The following is a 14,276-nucleotide window of genomic DNA, read 5'->3' on the forward strand; positions in this document are numbered from 1 at the left end:
GTTTTTATTCCTCAACTACACCTCCTCATACCCTTTAAGATATACTGAAGCCAGGGCTTTAAAAAGGCCGGTGCTGAGCACCTGCAGTTTTTTGGAGGGGGGGCCTCGAAACGGTTCTCTATTGGGCCCTGGAACAGACGGTCCGTTTTTCCCCGACTGCTCACTTGTCACTGGTGGAGAAGTTACGGCGTGATGTCATGCCAGGTGAGTGTTGTAGGGGAAGGGAAATCCTTTAAAGAATTATTTTCTCTCTGGATTTCCCTTCTCTTTTTGAGACTCGGGAGCAGCAACATTTTGCTTTCTCAATATTGTATACAAGCCATAGTTGTTGCTTATTTATCTTATGCAACTAACGACTATTGACAAAGCCAATAGTCCTGCCTTGTTGTAGGTATGATGTTACTTGCTGTATCATATATCGGGATGCAATGACCGAAACCGCAAAATACAAGTCGTGACGTAGACTGCAGTGTTGTAGAGTGGCACAGAGAGCAATGGCATAGAGTGGCAAAGAGTGCAGCACTCCACTCTATTCCACTCCACTCTAAGCCAGTGCAGTGGCATAGAGTGGAGTGGTGCAGAGTAGAGTGCCTTGGTATAGAAAGCAGTGGTGCGGTGCCATAGAATGCAGTGTTGCAGAGTGGCGTAGATTAGATTGGAGTTGTGGAGAGTAGATTGGAGTAGTGTAGAGCTCAGTGGCAAAGACTTTAAAGGTGTAGAGTATCGCGGTGTTAAGTGCATTGGCGTAGACTGGTACAAGTAGAGCACAGTGGTGTAGTGCTGTGTTATGGAGTGATGTAAACTAGAGTAGTGCAGAGTAGGGTGGCGTAGAGTGGAGTATGCATGGTGTGGTAGCTCACTGCCATTAGACAACGCACTTTCAATTGAAATGACCATTACATTTGCACAGACATTCAGTTTTACTAATCAAACTATACAGCGTGCAGACGATAATGTGTGAAAATGACCACCTAGTGTATTGATTTGTTTTGATCATATTAAGGTATTTGTTTCCAACGCACTATAGAATGAACAATAAATGTGCATCATTTGTGTTCCTAAGTCTGATCTATTCTGAAATACTTGCAGAGACCATTTAAATATTGTTGTGTGCTAGAAAAACACCCTTTCCTACCCCCAGTACACAGCAAGGTTGTCACACGAATCCTGTCACTTTGGAGTCAGAGAAAGCTAAGTAAACACCAAGCTCCCTCGGAAATATTTGACCTCAGTCTTTGTGTGCACAGCAAATGTGGCAAGATAAGAAAAAGATTACTGGCCAGTTTACAGAAAGGAGCACTCGTGGGAAAATACAAGGGGCGTTGGTGTGAAAAGGCTTTGCTCTTTGGGAGGGACAAACTCACCCTGGATAGCCTAAACAAATGAAGCCAGCAAACAGAGGGCCAGAAAATGTATGTTACAAACTACAAAGCCAATCGAAAGCAAAAGGCGGAATGCATTCACAGGGAAGCTTTCTGAATGTCCCCAAGATGTTTTTAGAAAACCAGACCGCACAGCTGCCTGGTAGGCTTTGTCCTAAAAGCAGTATTCCAGAACATCAATTCTGGTGAGATTAACTCTGGTGAGATTAACTAACCGGAACATGGAGATAACCATTTTGAAACTCTGTGAAAGGCAGACACCTAGTTTCCAGTTTAATTACTTATCAAGAGCAGCTGTTGTACCGAACCCACTGATATAAATAAGAATGCCCTAAACTGTGGAAAAAAAAATTCTCTGCCATTTGACCCATCACAGGATCAAGACCAGGACCAACCTAGCATAGTTTGGGTGAAGCGCTGTTTCAACACGGACGAAGGCTGAGGCTGCAGCGGCGAAGAAAACCCTTGCTTTTTAGACTTCCTTAGATAGCAATTTTAGCAAGTGCTCAATTTAAACAAAAATGAGGCATAAATGCATTGGATAAAAATGTTTTATCAAGTTAAAATGTTGAAGCACCTTAATACTTTTATTCATCTAATGTGTCTCAATTGATATATACACCATAGGACAGCAAGAAATCTATTTGTGCAGATAATTATTTATTTTTGCAGTTTTGTATAGTGTGAACTCGACCCAAAGGTGTTGGAGTGTTTTACATTACACAAGGAGTTGTTAATTTTTTTGGTCGATTCTGGGCAGGTCATCCTCTGCGAGGCATGCTGTATTGGGTATAGGCATGCTGTATTCGGTATATGGCCTATCTGTGACTTTGGACATGGCCACCGCTTTTGGTTGGTTAGTTGGCCTGCTTTTTAAATTTCCTTTTCTCTGGTTGGTTAATTTGTCCTGCCTTTCAGTGCTTGGTTCCCTCCCAGCAGACATCACCAATTGATTCTTTTGGTTGGCTGCTCCTGGCCATCTCTTGGCTCCTTGCTGGCACACCTTACTCCCTCTCCGATCATGCGCAAATGCAGCGCCCATCCATGTCGTTATCTGGAGGGGGAACATTTAGGCCCTTTTCTATAGGCCACTTGTCTGCTGTTGAACGGGATCCCGGAGGTTATTTGGTCTGACTCTGTATTATTAGGTCTCGGCTAGCGAAGGCTGCGCTTGTGCAGTCTCGCTCACAAGATTTAATGAGTTCAGTGCGGAGTTCAGTACGGGGCTTGAACCCGCCCCTCTTCTCCATTGGCTGGCTTCCTAAACGGAGGCCAGCCATTGGAGGAGAGGGACGTCTGTCCGTTTAAGCCCCGTCTTTTTCGGATTCGGGGGCGTGTTTTTTCGATTCTTTCTCTCCTCTGGAATGTAAACATTCCAGCCAATGGCAAGAGGAGAGAAAGAAAAACACACCCCCCAATCCGAAAATGACTCGCTGTTTCTTCAACGCGGTTTCGTCTCCTCCCCCTGCTCTCAGATGGCAGAGAGAGGAGACTGCAAGCAGAGGCGCTGCTGAAAGCGCCTTGCCCAGGGATCTACGAGAGCGCTGCAGATCAGCGTGAGGCAAGGCACAGGGTCGTAAAGGTCGACCGGCTCTTCACTGCCTTGCTTGTGACCTTAGGCTGCTAGGAAATTGGGTGTTAAAATGTAGTCCATTTACCTCCTCTTTTGAAAGATGGACAACTGTACGCGCCTTAAACTTCAAAGCATGCGTTACGATAGTGATGTTACTTGGAGGACTAACGCGAACAGTAGTGCAGGGCGACCGGATGGAATGCAAGCTCACTTTCTTAATCCACCTTTGGCGAAGCATGTACACCTGGGCGGCTGTTCTAACGGGGAGGAGGTCCTTAATTAGGAAGAAACGCTTACTTTGAGGTCACTTTCTGAATCGCACTCTATAGTTTTCGAATGGTGGTTGGTGAAACTGAAACGGGGCCTTGCTCGTGACGCACTAGTCACTGCACGCCTTAAAGTGATAGGAGCCAGCAGCAAGCCACTATTCATGTCTTCAGCGAGAGATGCTGTTTAGAAACCGAGCCGAGAGCGGGGATTGTGCGCTGCGAGGCGGTGACGCGCTCTCACGGCGCTTTTGTGCCAGATGCAGGTGATTTAAATCCGGAGCCGGTGAGATAGAATCGGCTGCACCTTCCAGAGGCGGGGCCGGGAGCGGCGGTAATCAGTGCTGGCAGACTGAGCCCCCCAAGCCCTCTCCCTGGTCCTTGGCAGATGAGAGAGTCCAGTCTTCCATGCACGGGGTCACAGTGGGCTCAGGGGAAACCTTGAGCGGGTGCGCTCACTCTCACCTAGCGCCTAGACATTCAGAGTGGGGAACCCCATCCCTGGGGAGCAGAATGGAACACGCAACTCCCCCCTCATCCGTGTTCCTCCTTGTCCCACTCCTTGCCTCACTGTTACCCCATGATAACTCCCTAAAAGTAATACAATGCTGGTCTAGGCATTGGCTCCACAGAACCCCTGCCCGGGTCATAGAAACAAACGAGGGACTATCCCTCCTCCCACTCCGGGTTATCTCTGGCAAGACCTGGCTCCCAAATCTGGTACGTCTTTAGTTTTTATCGGTAAACATATACTTTAAAAGTTATTCTATGTACGCATTTAAATGTTTTGGAATGCGTTGACGAGGCTGTAAAAGCTGCCCGGCTTTTGGAAAAGTGTCTGCCTGTTTTTTTGTTTTTTTTTTTAATGGAGGCGCGGCTCAGCTGGGTCAGGGCAAGTCTCTCGCAAAGTGTATGTCGATGTGCTCTGTGCCGCCCCCTAGAAGTCCGTGCCTCCATGGCCGGTGCTCATCTCTCGCCCTCTGATCCCCCAGAGTGTCCCCCCATGCTCCATCCCACCCCCCGGACCCTGCGAGCCCGCCCTGCCCCTACACTCTTTTAGCCTGGCCACCGCCGGCTTTCGCACTGCTAAGTAACTTCCGAGCGAGTGGGCGGTGCCAAGCCGGCTTTGCCCAGGCCCTCTCTGACCGGCAACTATACAGTTGACTACTTCAAAAGCTCGGCAGCCGCACAGTGAGTGAAGACAGGGGGACTCACGAGCACGGGGGTTGCGGATAATATGACAGGGCACTGGGGGCGGGTATAGTTTTCATAGGGTCAAGCAAATCATTTGATTTCCTTTGTGTCTTGGGTAAAAAACGTGTGACTAGGCTTGGTCCATTGTAACCCCCTAAGGCAAGGTTTGTGCAATTAAAAATACTTTTACCAACAGTTCATTACGGGTGACGTAGCATTTTTCGCCAGTGAACTCTTACAAAGAGGTTACGGTGGAACAAAATCCAGTCCGTTACCTTATCCCCAAGTCACAACCGGCACAGAATCCAGTCCAGGTTTTCCTTCGCCCACGGTTGCTTTTAGAGTTTTCTAGGAAGTACCCACCTCCCTGCTTGTAGGCAGAGGCAGCAGTCAGGTGCCTCTGCTTCTCTGACAGATGGCTTATTCCTCAGCTCAGTCCGAGAGGGCAGATACCAGATTGCCCCCCCCCCCCCCCCCCCTCAAGAGCCCACTGGGTGTCCCTTGCATCAGCACCCGCCCCTTCCACAACCAACACAACACCTGAAGGCGATCAAGCAAGACTTTCAGCTTGAGTGGCAGCCGCAGGGAGGGGATGGTGGCCACCGCCTAACTAGTTAACGACTGGAGGCACAAGAGAGAAGGGCGTCCAGAGAGAAGGGACAGAAACAAGCAGTAGGGAGAGAGATGGGACGGTAGACAGAAGGAGAGAGAGAGCTGGAAAGGGAAGAAGCAAGGATGGAGGCAACAGAAGAAGGGCAAAAAAAAAGAGAGAAACAATGCAGGAAAGGAGTAAGGAAGTTGATTGAATATGCCCATTGCTGTCAAGTGTCCCTTGTAACATGTGATGCTGTTCGATGGCAGTTAGAAGTAGGCAGCATTGTATATTTTTTTTCCTTGTGAAATAAATGTCAGTTTCTTAGTCGAATTATGCTGGACGGACTTCTATGTGAAAATTGTATGTGGGCTATGTACTTGCACACAAAAGTAAAGTGAGACACCTGTTCAGTCTATTTTCCTGAGGATATCCAGTGTCACCAGTTGCTACTACAAACAAGCATTTACACAAGTTTAAGCTATTGGCATTGTAAATGACACAGCCTTTTATTTATGTTTTAAAAACAAAAATTAAAAAGGCATTGTCATTTGCAATGTCAATAGCTCAAACTCGCGTAAATGTAAGACCTATTGCATTGCAAATGCATGTGTATAATTCTCTCTCTTCTTTTGATAAAGGTATGCTGAGGAAAAATAAGGTTTTCTCCTAAAAAATGAGTGTCGGGGAGTGCCACCTGCAACCACCGGTTCACATTTACCGGTGTGTGTGTGGTGTCAGTGTTATGCCGTTATGTGTGCTGCGAAATGCACGCATGCGTTGCGGTTGTGTTAACTATTGTGTTATGATCATTTTGGATATAGAAATGCGTTTAAGCGTTGAGCGCGGTTCCTTATGCCAACTAAGGTGCACTCATATGCAGAAATGTGTGTTTGTTGAAGTTTGTGTGCGTTTCTTGTGCGTGCTTGTGAGGCTGTAAGAAAATAAAACTTTATTAAAGATAATAAAAACCCTAATGTGTATCCGTGCTTTATGGCAAATGGCTATACCGGTTGTGTTTGTGTATTTAGAGCAGACGATTGTCACGCCATCAGAAACACCTTTTAATAACTGTGTGTGTGTGTGTAGGTGGCTCTGTGGGTGGCTCTATTTGTGTTTGAGTGGCTTTGTGTGTGTGGCTCTGTGTGTGGGTGCAAATGCAATAGGTCTCGCATTTGAGAGTGATTAAGCTATTGACATTGTAAATAATAATGCCGTTTCTTTATGTTTTAAAAAAAAAAAATGTCATGAGCAATGCCAATAGCTCTAACTTTAACAATGCCGAGACCATTGCATTGTAAATGCTTGTTTTTTTGGTAAGCTGTTCAGGAGGGGCGGTGAAATCGCAGGAGTGACTTCACTCTCTTCTCCCTATTCTGCTCTACTTGCATCTCTTTTCTTGCTTTTACCTGTTCCTCTTTGCTACTTTGTAAAGTTTTTCGCTGCAGCAGCGTCTTTTGTAGAAACTTTGTCAGAGAAATGCTTTTTTGCATCTCTTCTTCAAAACGGCTTCAGTTTTTTGTGCTTTGAAAAATGTTGAAGGTGAAAGTCGACGTTATTCTTGTCTGTTATTTTGTCGATGTTTATATCTTCGAGTGATAACTGTTCGTTACATGTGCAAATCCTGCCTGTCTGGTGGCTCCATTACTTACACGTGTTCAGGTAGCATGAACGAGTCATGCAGCCCATCCCTCTCTGCTTGTGTAGTGTGCAGCGTTCCATGTTTATAGGGGAATTTTGAAGGATTGTGGCAGGTAGGGATGTCTGAAGGAGCATAGGTTGGGGCAGTCCAAATTCTCACACCCCTCATGCACTTTCACTTTCTGCTGCCAATGTCCGTTTGTAGTAATAACCAAAGCACAAGTCCTACACTAGCATTTTCAATACGATAGGTCTCGCATTACTGAAAGTTTGAGCTATTGCTGTAGCAAATAATAATGCAACTCCAATAGCTCAAACTTTCAGTAATGCGAGACCTATTGCATTGCAAATGCCTGTATTTTTTAGGCATGGGGAGATTAAGTAATTTGTCCAGAATCGCAAGATGTTGAGCCGACGGCCAGACTTGAACCAAGTTCCAAAGTGGGCTGCTCTGGCCGTGATGCCACATCCTCTCCCCCAGTGGATGTGTAGATCTTCTTAATACCGAAGGATTTGTTTTGTTCCCCAGAACAATGAAATCTGTTAACATTGATTCAGTTCAGCAATTAAAAAAACATTTCTCCATTCATAAGTGATAAACTAGAACCATTAATCAAATACAAAAAAATCGCCATGTAAGCGTAGTCCTCTAATTGTTGCACCATTTGCCGCGCTAAAACAACTTGTCACCTCGTTCCAATCTCGGTAATTATATCATACATCTAGTGTCTGTAGAACTGTTCTTGATGACTTTATCGCGGCTCATAACTCTCGTCATTGTGCTTATTGTAGAAGTTCTTGTAGCTGTGGAGTCCTATTTGTGGTTCAGCCTTGATGCTTGTTGAGGCGCTGCTTGTTTGCGCGGTTCAAAAAGTGGTTTCCGTCTGCCAGCCTTGTTTTCCTCTGGTGGCTCCGCAGCAGAGACGAGCGTGCCGTTACCAAAGAGCAGTGCATCCGCGTGCATCGGATCTCCCCTTAGAAAGGTGATGCATAGACACGCACATATATAGATATAGATATAGATATAGATATAGATATAGATATATATATATATATATATATACCCACACCCCCCCGCACGGCATTAATAATAATGTACCTTGATCTGAAAGTCTACCTCCCGTTAACTGCAATTATGAATAGTATCTTTTGCATATCCCTATCCCGGCCTGGAACACGAGTTACTGCCCCTTCAGAAGCCAGGGTAGGGCTGCAGGAGGACCCTCTTTCTCTCATCTGGCTTTGGATAGGACATGGGGAATGAAGAGTGACAGGCCCCATCGAAACCTCATTTGCAGACGTACTGCACTGCTCTCGGCCAGTGCGTCATGTCGGCTATCTACTGTGAATGTTTGAGGTGGGCTGCACAAGCCACTACCTGACGCATGCACAGTTCCAAAGGGACACTGGCGCCCCCTTTGTTGCTGGCATGATCCTGCACTTACACTTTTTCATGAAAGATTTTTCAAGTGAAACACCATGTCAGCAGCAGCTCGGAAAGGAAGGCCGGCCTGGGCGAGCCGCGGACGTGACAGCAGTTCACGCTGCATCCTGTTCACATCCATTATGGGCTCACACCCTCAAGCTGATTCCAGCAGAAGCAGATGTGGTGGCCTGTGTGTGACAATAGGAGTAAAAATAGACCTTTATGGTTTTGTATAGTAACCTTGTGCGTGTGTGCGCGTGCAAGGTTTTGCATGTTTGAAAGTGTCACCGGGCACCATGTTTATCAGTGAAAAATTAGTGAGCGAGTGACTTCTGAAGTTTGATGGCCAGTTGTTTGATAAATGATTTTTTTAAGGTCAGACTTCTAACAATGGTGTGGAGATGTGTGACAGTGCAGCAGGGCTGTGTGTTTAAGAAGGGTCATTGTGAATAACTATACAACAAAATAATGTATGCGTATGTTTGAGACTGAATAAGTGAAGGAATCGGTGTGCCTACGGGGTGCAATAGAAGTATATGTGAGAAGAGAGCAGCGTGTCTGACTGGCTGCACAACTTTGTCTGACACTCCTGTACCTGTGGCTACCTGTTTGGAAGGAAACTCTGTATATTGAATGGTATACAATGGCAACATGCCACGCTCGGGAGGAGTCAGTCTTTCCTGCAGCTCATAGGAGGGCCTTGTGTGGTTGTAACATATAGAGCAGTGCACAATTTTTGCTGGCAAGTTGCTGCAGAGGAATCAGTTTGTAAGGATGACATTTTGCTTACGGCCGTGGTTGAGAGGAGCGTCTCTGTGGCTGAAAATGCTACATTTGTAAGGGTGTGTGTCTGAAATAGCACTGTGGATGCTTTGCATTAATGCAGTGTCAAGTTTTATGCCACTATTTCTTTAGTGTATACAACAAGTAACGTCTCAACAGGTAATACTTAGACAATTATATGAACGTATGAACAATAATTGCAAAAGGGAGGAAACATGGAGGCATTAATGATTTATGCCGTCTGTATTGATAACCGAGTAAGAAAAAAGCACTACTACGTTGAATGTACATGTAACCTGTACACCCGAATTCAGTCAGTCCATATTGAGCATGAGGGCGGAGCGAGAGTGGGGCGCGAACAGATTCCCACACAGGGCGCCACAACCCTAAAGTCAGCCCTACAAGCATCCCTGCCCAGATTAAGAAAGAACCTATCCCCAGACCCAAACTTCAAGATGGCATCTTATTCCAGGCAAGTCTTTGAAGTCTCAGAGGAATTCATTGTGGTCTCTGCAACACCATACCAGGTGCTGTTTCCTCCGGTTCCTCTGAAGATTCCGCCCGGCAGTAATCCTGAAACAACCGGCCCCACAATCCTGCAAGATATGACGCCCGTGCCTACACTCTCCTATGGGTCCTGTGCCCTTAGTTTGCAAATTGGAAATGGAAAACACTTGTCTTGGAAACCTCCTTGAGCCCTAAGGCTCACAGTAAATTGCGCAATAATCACTCCTCGCTATTAGTTAGCGTAAAAGGCCATTCATTAGGACAGGGTTGACAACTAAATGTAATCACATCATCAATAAACCAGTAACAATCCCCAACCTCATGTCTGTCTTCCATCCATCCACTCCCACACTCCAGTTACCCACTCCCAATTCACCCAGCGACCTCTTCACTTATAACATTTGCTTCCTCACTTATCTTTCACCTTCTCCAGCCATCGCACTCCTGCATGCCGCACCCCCACCTTGCACCTGTATCCCCCTCCCCGGAAGGGTGAGTATGCCTGTCATGGACTCCCTTCCCCCCTCCGAAGTACTGCCAACCTGGAAACCCCTGGAGGGCGGTTATCAGCCCCACACACTCAAGTGCACCTTTCGTCCTCCAATCCGTCGGCACCAAATGGACTCGTTCCACAACTTACTGATGACATCCCTCATTTCCATCATATAATAAGCATTACCCATGTGCGAAAGGTGCACTCCATCGTGAAAAAGGAGAGGCTCCTCGAGCCGTAACCCTACGTGAGCAAGAACGTTGATACCATTGTTGCCACAAAAAACTCTCATAGCCCGATTCAATTTCCGTCTCGCTTTTTCGACAGCTGCGGGCTTCAGTGCCCCCCGCCATATCCGTTGCGGTACGAACTCAGTCAAAACAATACAGGCGCCAGCCAGATTGCTTCGCATGGCTTCCAAGTCCCGTTGCATCAAATGTAGCAGACACATCCCGGATTGTTTGACCAAGTCATTTTCCCTGAAGTGGATAACGAGCATGTCCGGGCAGCGCCTCTGAGCCACCTTTTTAGTCAGCCAGGGCAACTAAGCTCCCCAGCACATCAAACTCTTGCCCCACCAGTATACCCCATGGTGGCTGCTCCACAGGCTCAGGCTACGGCCGTACACCTGCCTGTTCGCATACTTTGATGCCCAATGAACAAAAGAGTGTCCGACAATCCAGGTAACCGTCTTGGCTCCCGGACACACAACGCAACCTACGAAAGAAAAGGATTAATACAGTCCAACTAAACCACCACCGCTCCAGCAGCCCCACCACCTAACCAACCCACGTGCCAGCCTTTATTTGTGCACATAACACTTACAGCAGCGAGACCTCCACCGCCCAATCCGCTTGATCTTGTCCCAGGACCACCCCAGCCGAACTGCCGTCGTCGCTGCGCCAATCTGAAAGGAATGCGTCCCATAACTCGCAGGGTCCCTGCCCACGCATCTCAGTGCCATCCTGTGGTAAATATTTAAATTACCTGTACTATTTTTATGCGGTAAAGTCTAGTAAGAATAACTCAGTCAAAATAAGAGGCAGAATCCGTGGTATTAGAGGTTCTGAAAAGGGCTTTATTCCTTACAAAGGAATTATAGTTCGAACTAGGCAATCTTATTCCATCACCACGAAGGTTCAGGAAGGGATAGGCAATACATTATTGACAAGTAACAATATATATATGGAAAGCATTGCATTAAGACAGATGCAGGAGGCGTAACAGCTGATAATACAGATAAGAATACACATACGTAATGAAAATAGGCGTAAATACAGGCGTATACTAGAAACGTCATTTAAAATGATGTCACAAGTGGGTGGATCCATAAGAGAATCCTGCAGTGTCAGCAGAAATATTTGGCAGAGATGCGCGCGCAGCCGCATGACGTGTGATTGACGTGCAACTAGAGGGTGAAGGGGAATTGACATTTAGCTCTACATGTGGAGACAGAAGTCTGGGGGGTCAGGTCAACCTAATCCCAAATAGTATCTAATATCTTTGTTTAAGGAACTGTTTTATCCAAAAGAAAAGGTCTCTCGGACGGAATCTATTCTATACTGACTGTTAGTGCATGTACAAGCGTCTATGTGTCTACACGAGATGCGAGGGGGCAGGAATCTTCCATGGTAACAGGGGCTATGAATTACTTGTATAAAGACAGCGAGGCCGAGCCCTTTGCTCGGTAGCTGGAAGGATGTTTACCTAAACTACTAGACAGGAATGCATTGGGTGAGGAGCGGAGCAGATAACTTGAAGGCTGAATACAGTTTTTTGGCAGGCAACAGGCCGCGTCAGGCACCGTTAGCCGCGCAGAGAGTAAGACAAAGTTCATGGACACGGATGCAGGTCCAGGCTGGAGCATTTCAGAGGCAGAAGCAGGAAAAGGCTTGATGACAGAATTCAGGGCCTACTCGCCTGAACTGTAAAACTAGAAAAGTGAACCATATAAAGTCGGTGGCCAATCATACTTAGGAATGGGATATTCGACCCATTCCTGGCGGATCTAAAAGAGGGCATGTTGACGTTGGACGCACATGTATTTGCGTCTTCATAGCTGGAACTGGAGGGAACATACATGTACTTGTAGCATGTACATGGAGCCGTTGGGGTCTAAGATAGGGGACATAACTGGTCATAAAATTCATATTTCCTCAATCCGCAACACCGCAAGCAGCTGAAAAGCTGTCACCTGCCTTTTATAGGCATGTTTCCCCAGCTGAAGTTCGTGACTGCTGACAGAAATTTCTCCACTCCCGCACCGGGCATGCCCCTGCACAACTACTCTCACACAACCATACCCACTTGCCCCTCCCCACCTGGTCCGTCTTGGAACGACCCAACCAAATACCCAAATGCGACCCATCCAGCTGCACATCCTCAAACACTCTGCCGGCTGCGCCCCTTGTCCCCACCAACTCCGACACCCGGAAAGCCCCAAAGAACATCCAAATCCTACACAAGCGGAACAAAGTCAACTCATGACCATCGTAACAACAATGCGGCAACTCTGCCAACAGTTTTACCAACAAGTCAAATGTGATCGCCTCCCTAAGTGCCTCCCTCCCCCCCCGTCCCCACCCAACCACCCCCCCTCTCGAACTCTCAACATTCTGCTCATTAACTCGCTTCTCGACGGATCATAACCTAAATACAGCATGCTATAAAGAGATTCCCGCCAGCTTCCCAGCAATCGTAACCTACAACAATCCTCTATCAAAACAGTCTAAAACAAATTGCAGGACTCCCTGTTCTCAGTTGTGACTGGACATACGCCATGTCTCACTGGTCCATCCCAGAAACGCGCCAAATTCAGACCACAGATCACGCCAACCTGTAAGAGCACCTTGTAGAATCAGCTATGGACTTCTCCACCAGGCCCCCGACCACACACCTGCACCAAGCCGATCGCATAGTCAACTGAAGCATACAACACCATGGAGTCCTCCTCCGCAATGAAATCGTTCACCGAGCTCCCCTCAGGCCAGGACAAATGATGATGAATCAATGGAAACTCTCCCTGCTCTTTCTTGGGCACCACCCCCAAAGATGAGATAATGAGATCAGGCACCGGCCAAGCTTCAAAAGGACCCACGATTCTTCCCTCCAACACTTCTTTCTGCAATTTCGCTGCCACTACCCTTGGCAATTCCTTTGCTGACTTCAAGTTCTCCGCCCATCTCCGCTCCCTGGGACCCTGATATCCCACACGAAACCCCTCCGTAAAACCCCAATGGATCTTCAAAGCCACCTTTCTATCAGGGTACCTAGAGAGCCATGGACCCATGGCCTCCACATCAACCGGTGTAGGAGCCCTTTGGCTCAGCCTGCCCTCGTCCTTTAGTAATCCGCCACTGCTCGGAGGGCGTGGCCAGAGTGAAACATTGTGTGACAGGGTGGCGTCCGCCACACTTGGAACACTCGTGCTTAAATTTGCAGGGGTGTCACATGCAGAAACCTTCATTAAAGTTCCAGCAATCCCCTGTAGGCTTGGGTGACAGCCCTGGTGCCCCAGTGTGAGCGTTCGGACTTACCGATCCACCTGAAGCTCCTTGCCCTCCTGCCCCAGACTGGGCAGGACGCGACTGAAACGGCCGGTACGAAACCGGGAGACCACTGGCCGTGTGCGTAGACGCCGCTGACTGAGTGGAGGACATCCGCTGATTCCGGAGTTCCTGATCTACCCCCCCCCCCCCCCCAAGGCTTGTCTGGGTTGACACTAATCCTGGCCCTGAACTCCTCGTCATAACTGAGCCACGCAAACCCACTGAAATGCATCTGGGCTTTCCGGATAATGTCCATATATGTAAGCAGAGCTATAACCTTATCCAGATACTTATCACAATATATACTAGCGTAGATCCGAAACGCCGACGTCCAATTCTCCATATTCACCGGTACTCTCAGCCGCCTAGACAACTCCCATTCCTCCTCTTTAGAACCTTCCTTGGCCTGAATCGCCCTGTGAAACAACTTGAAAACGTCCACGTATTCCTGTTTCCAAATCCTAGACCGCGTCTTTTCAGATAAATGAGACCCCAACGGCATAGCCAAACCCATGAACGGCAATTTCTTGCAATGTTTGTCCCCTGATTCGTCCTTCCTTTCTTGCTCCTCATCTGAACACTTGCTCCCACCAACTTGCTTCCCCCCCGCCATCTCCCCCGCCAACTTGGCCGGCGCTCCCGCTTCCCGCACTGACACATCCCCTACACCCACCCGACCAGCAGGCCTTCTTCCGCCCCCCTTTGAAGCAGTCATCCCAAGCATCCCACTAGGCACCCTCACCTGATAGTTTCAAGGGCACCTCCCGCTCCGGCCCTCTGGAGTCCGTCGACTTCAGACTCTCCTTTCTGGTCCCACTGGTGCTGGCCCGAGGCGCCTGTAAAACGCCAAGCCGTCCTGTTGCCGCCTTCT

At 47.7% G+C, this 14,276-nt stretch overlaps 1 protein-coding gene across 2 annotated transcripts in view; it reads left to right on the top strand.

The window, feature by feature from the left end:
• The window catches only part of TMEM139 (transmembrane protein 139), a 144,169-nt gene that overhangs the window by 49,935 nt on the left and 79,958 nt on the right, over positions 1-14,276 (top strand). The window contains exon 1 of one of the 2 annotated variants that reach the window (XM_085620065.1): positions 21-204. The exons of the other annotated variant lie outside the window; for it this stretch is intronic. The gene's annotated coding sequence lies outside the window, so the exon portion shown is untranslated. Of the gene's footprint in view, positions 1-20; positions 205-14,276 lie in introns of those variants that run through there. 2 annotated transcript variants of the gene reach the window in all.

The sequence above is a fragment of the Triturus cristatus genome, chromosome 7 (genome assembly GCF_964204655.1).
Source record: "Triturus cristatus chromosome 7, aTriCri1.1, whole genome shotgun sequence".
NCBI lineage: Eukaryota > Metazoa > Chordata > Amphibia > Caudata > Salamandridae > Triturus > Triturus cristatus.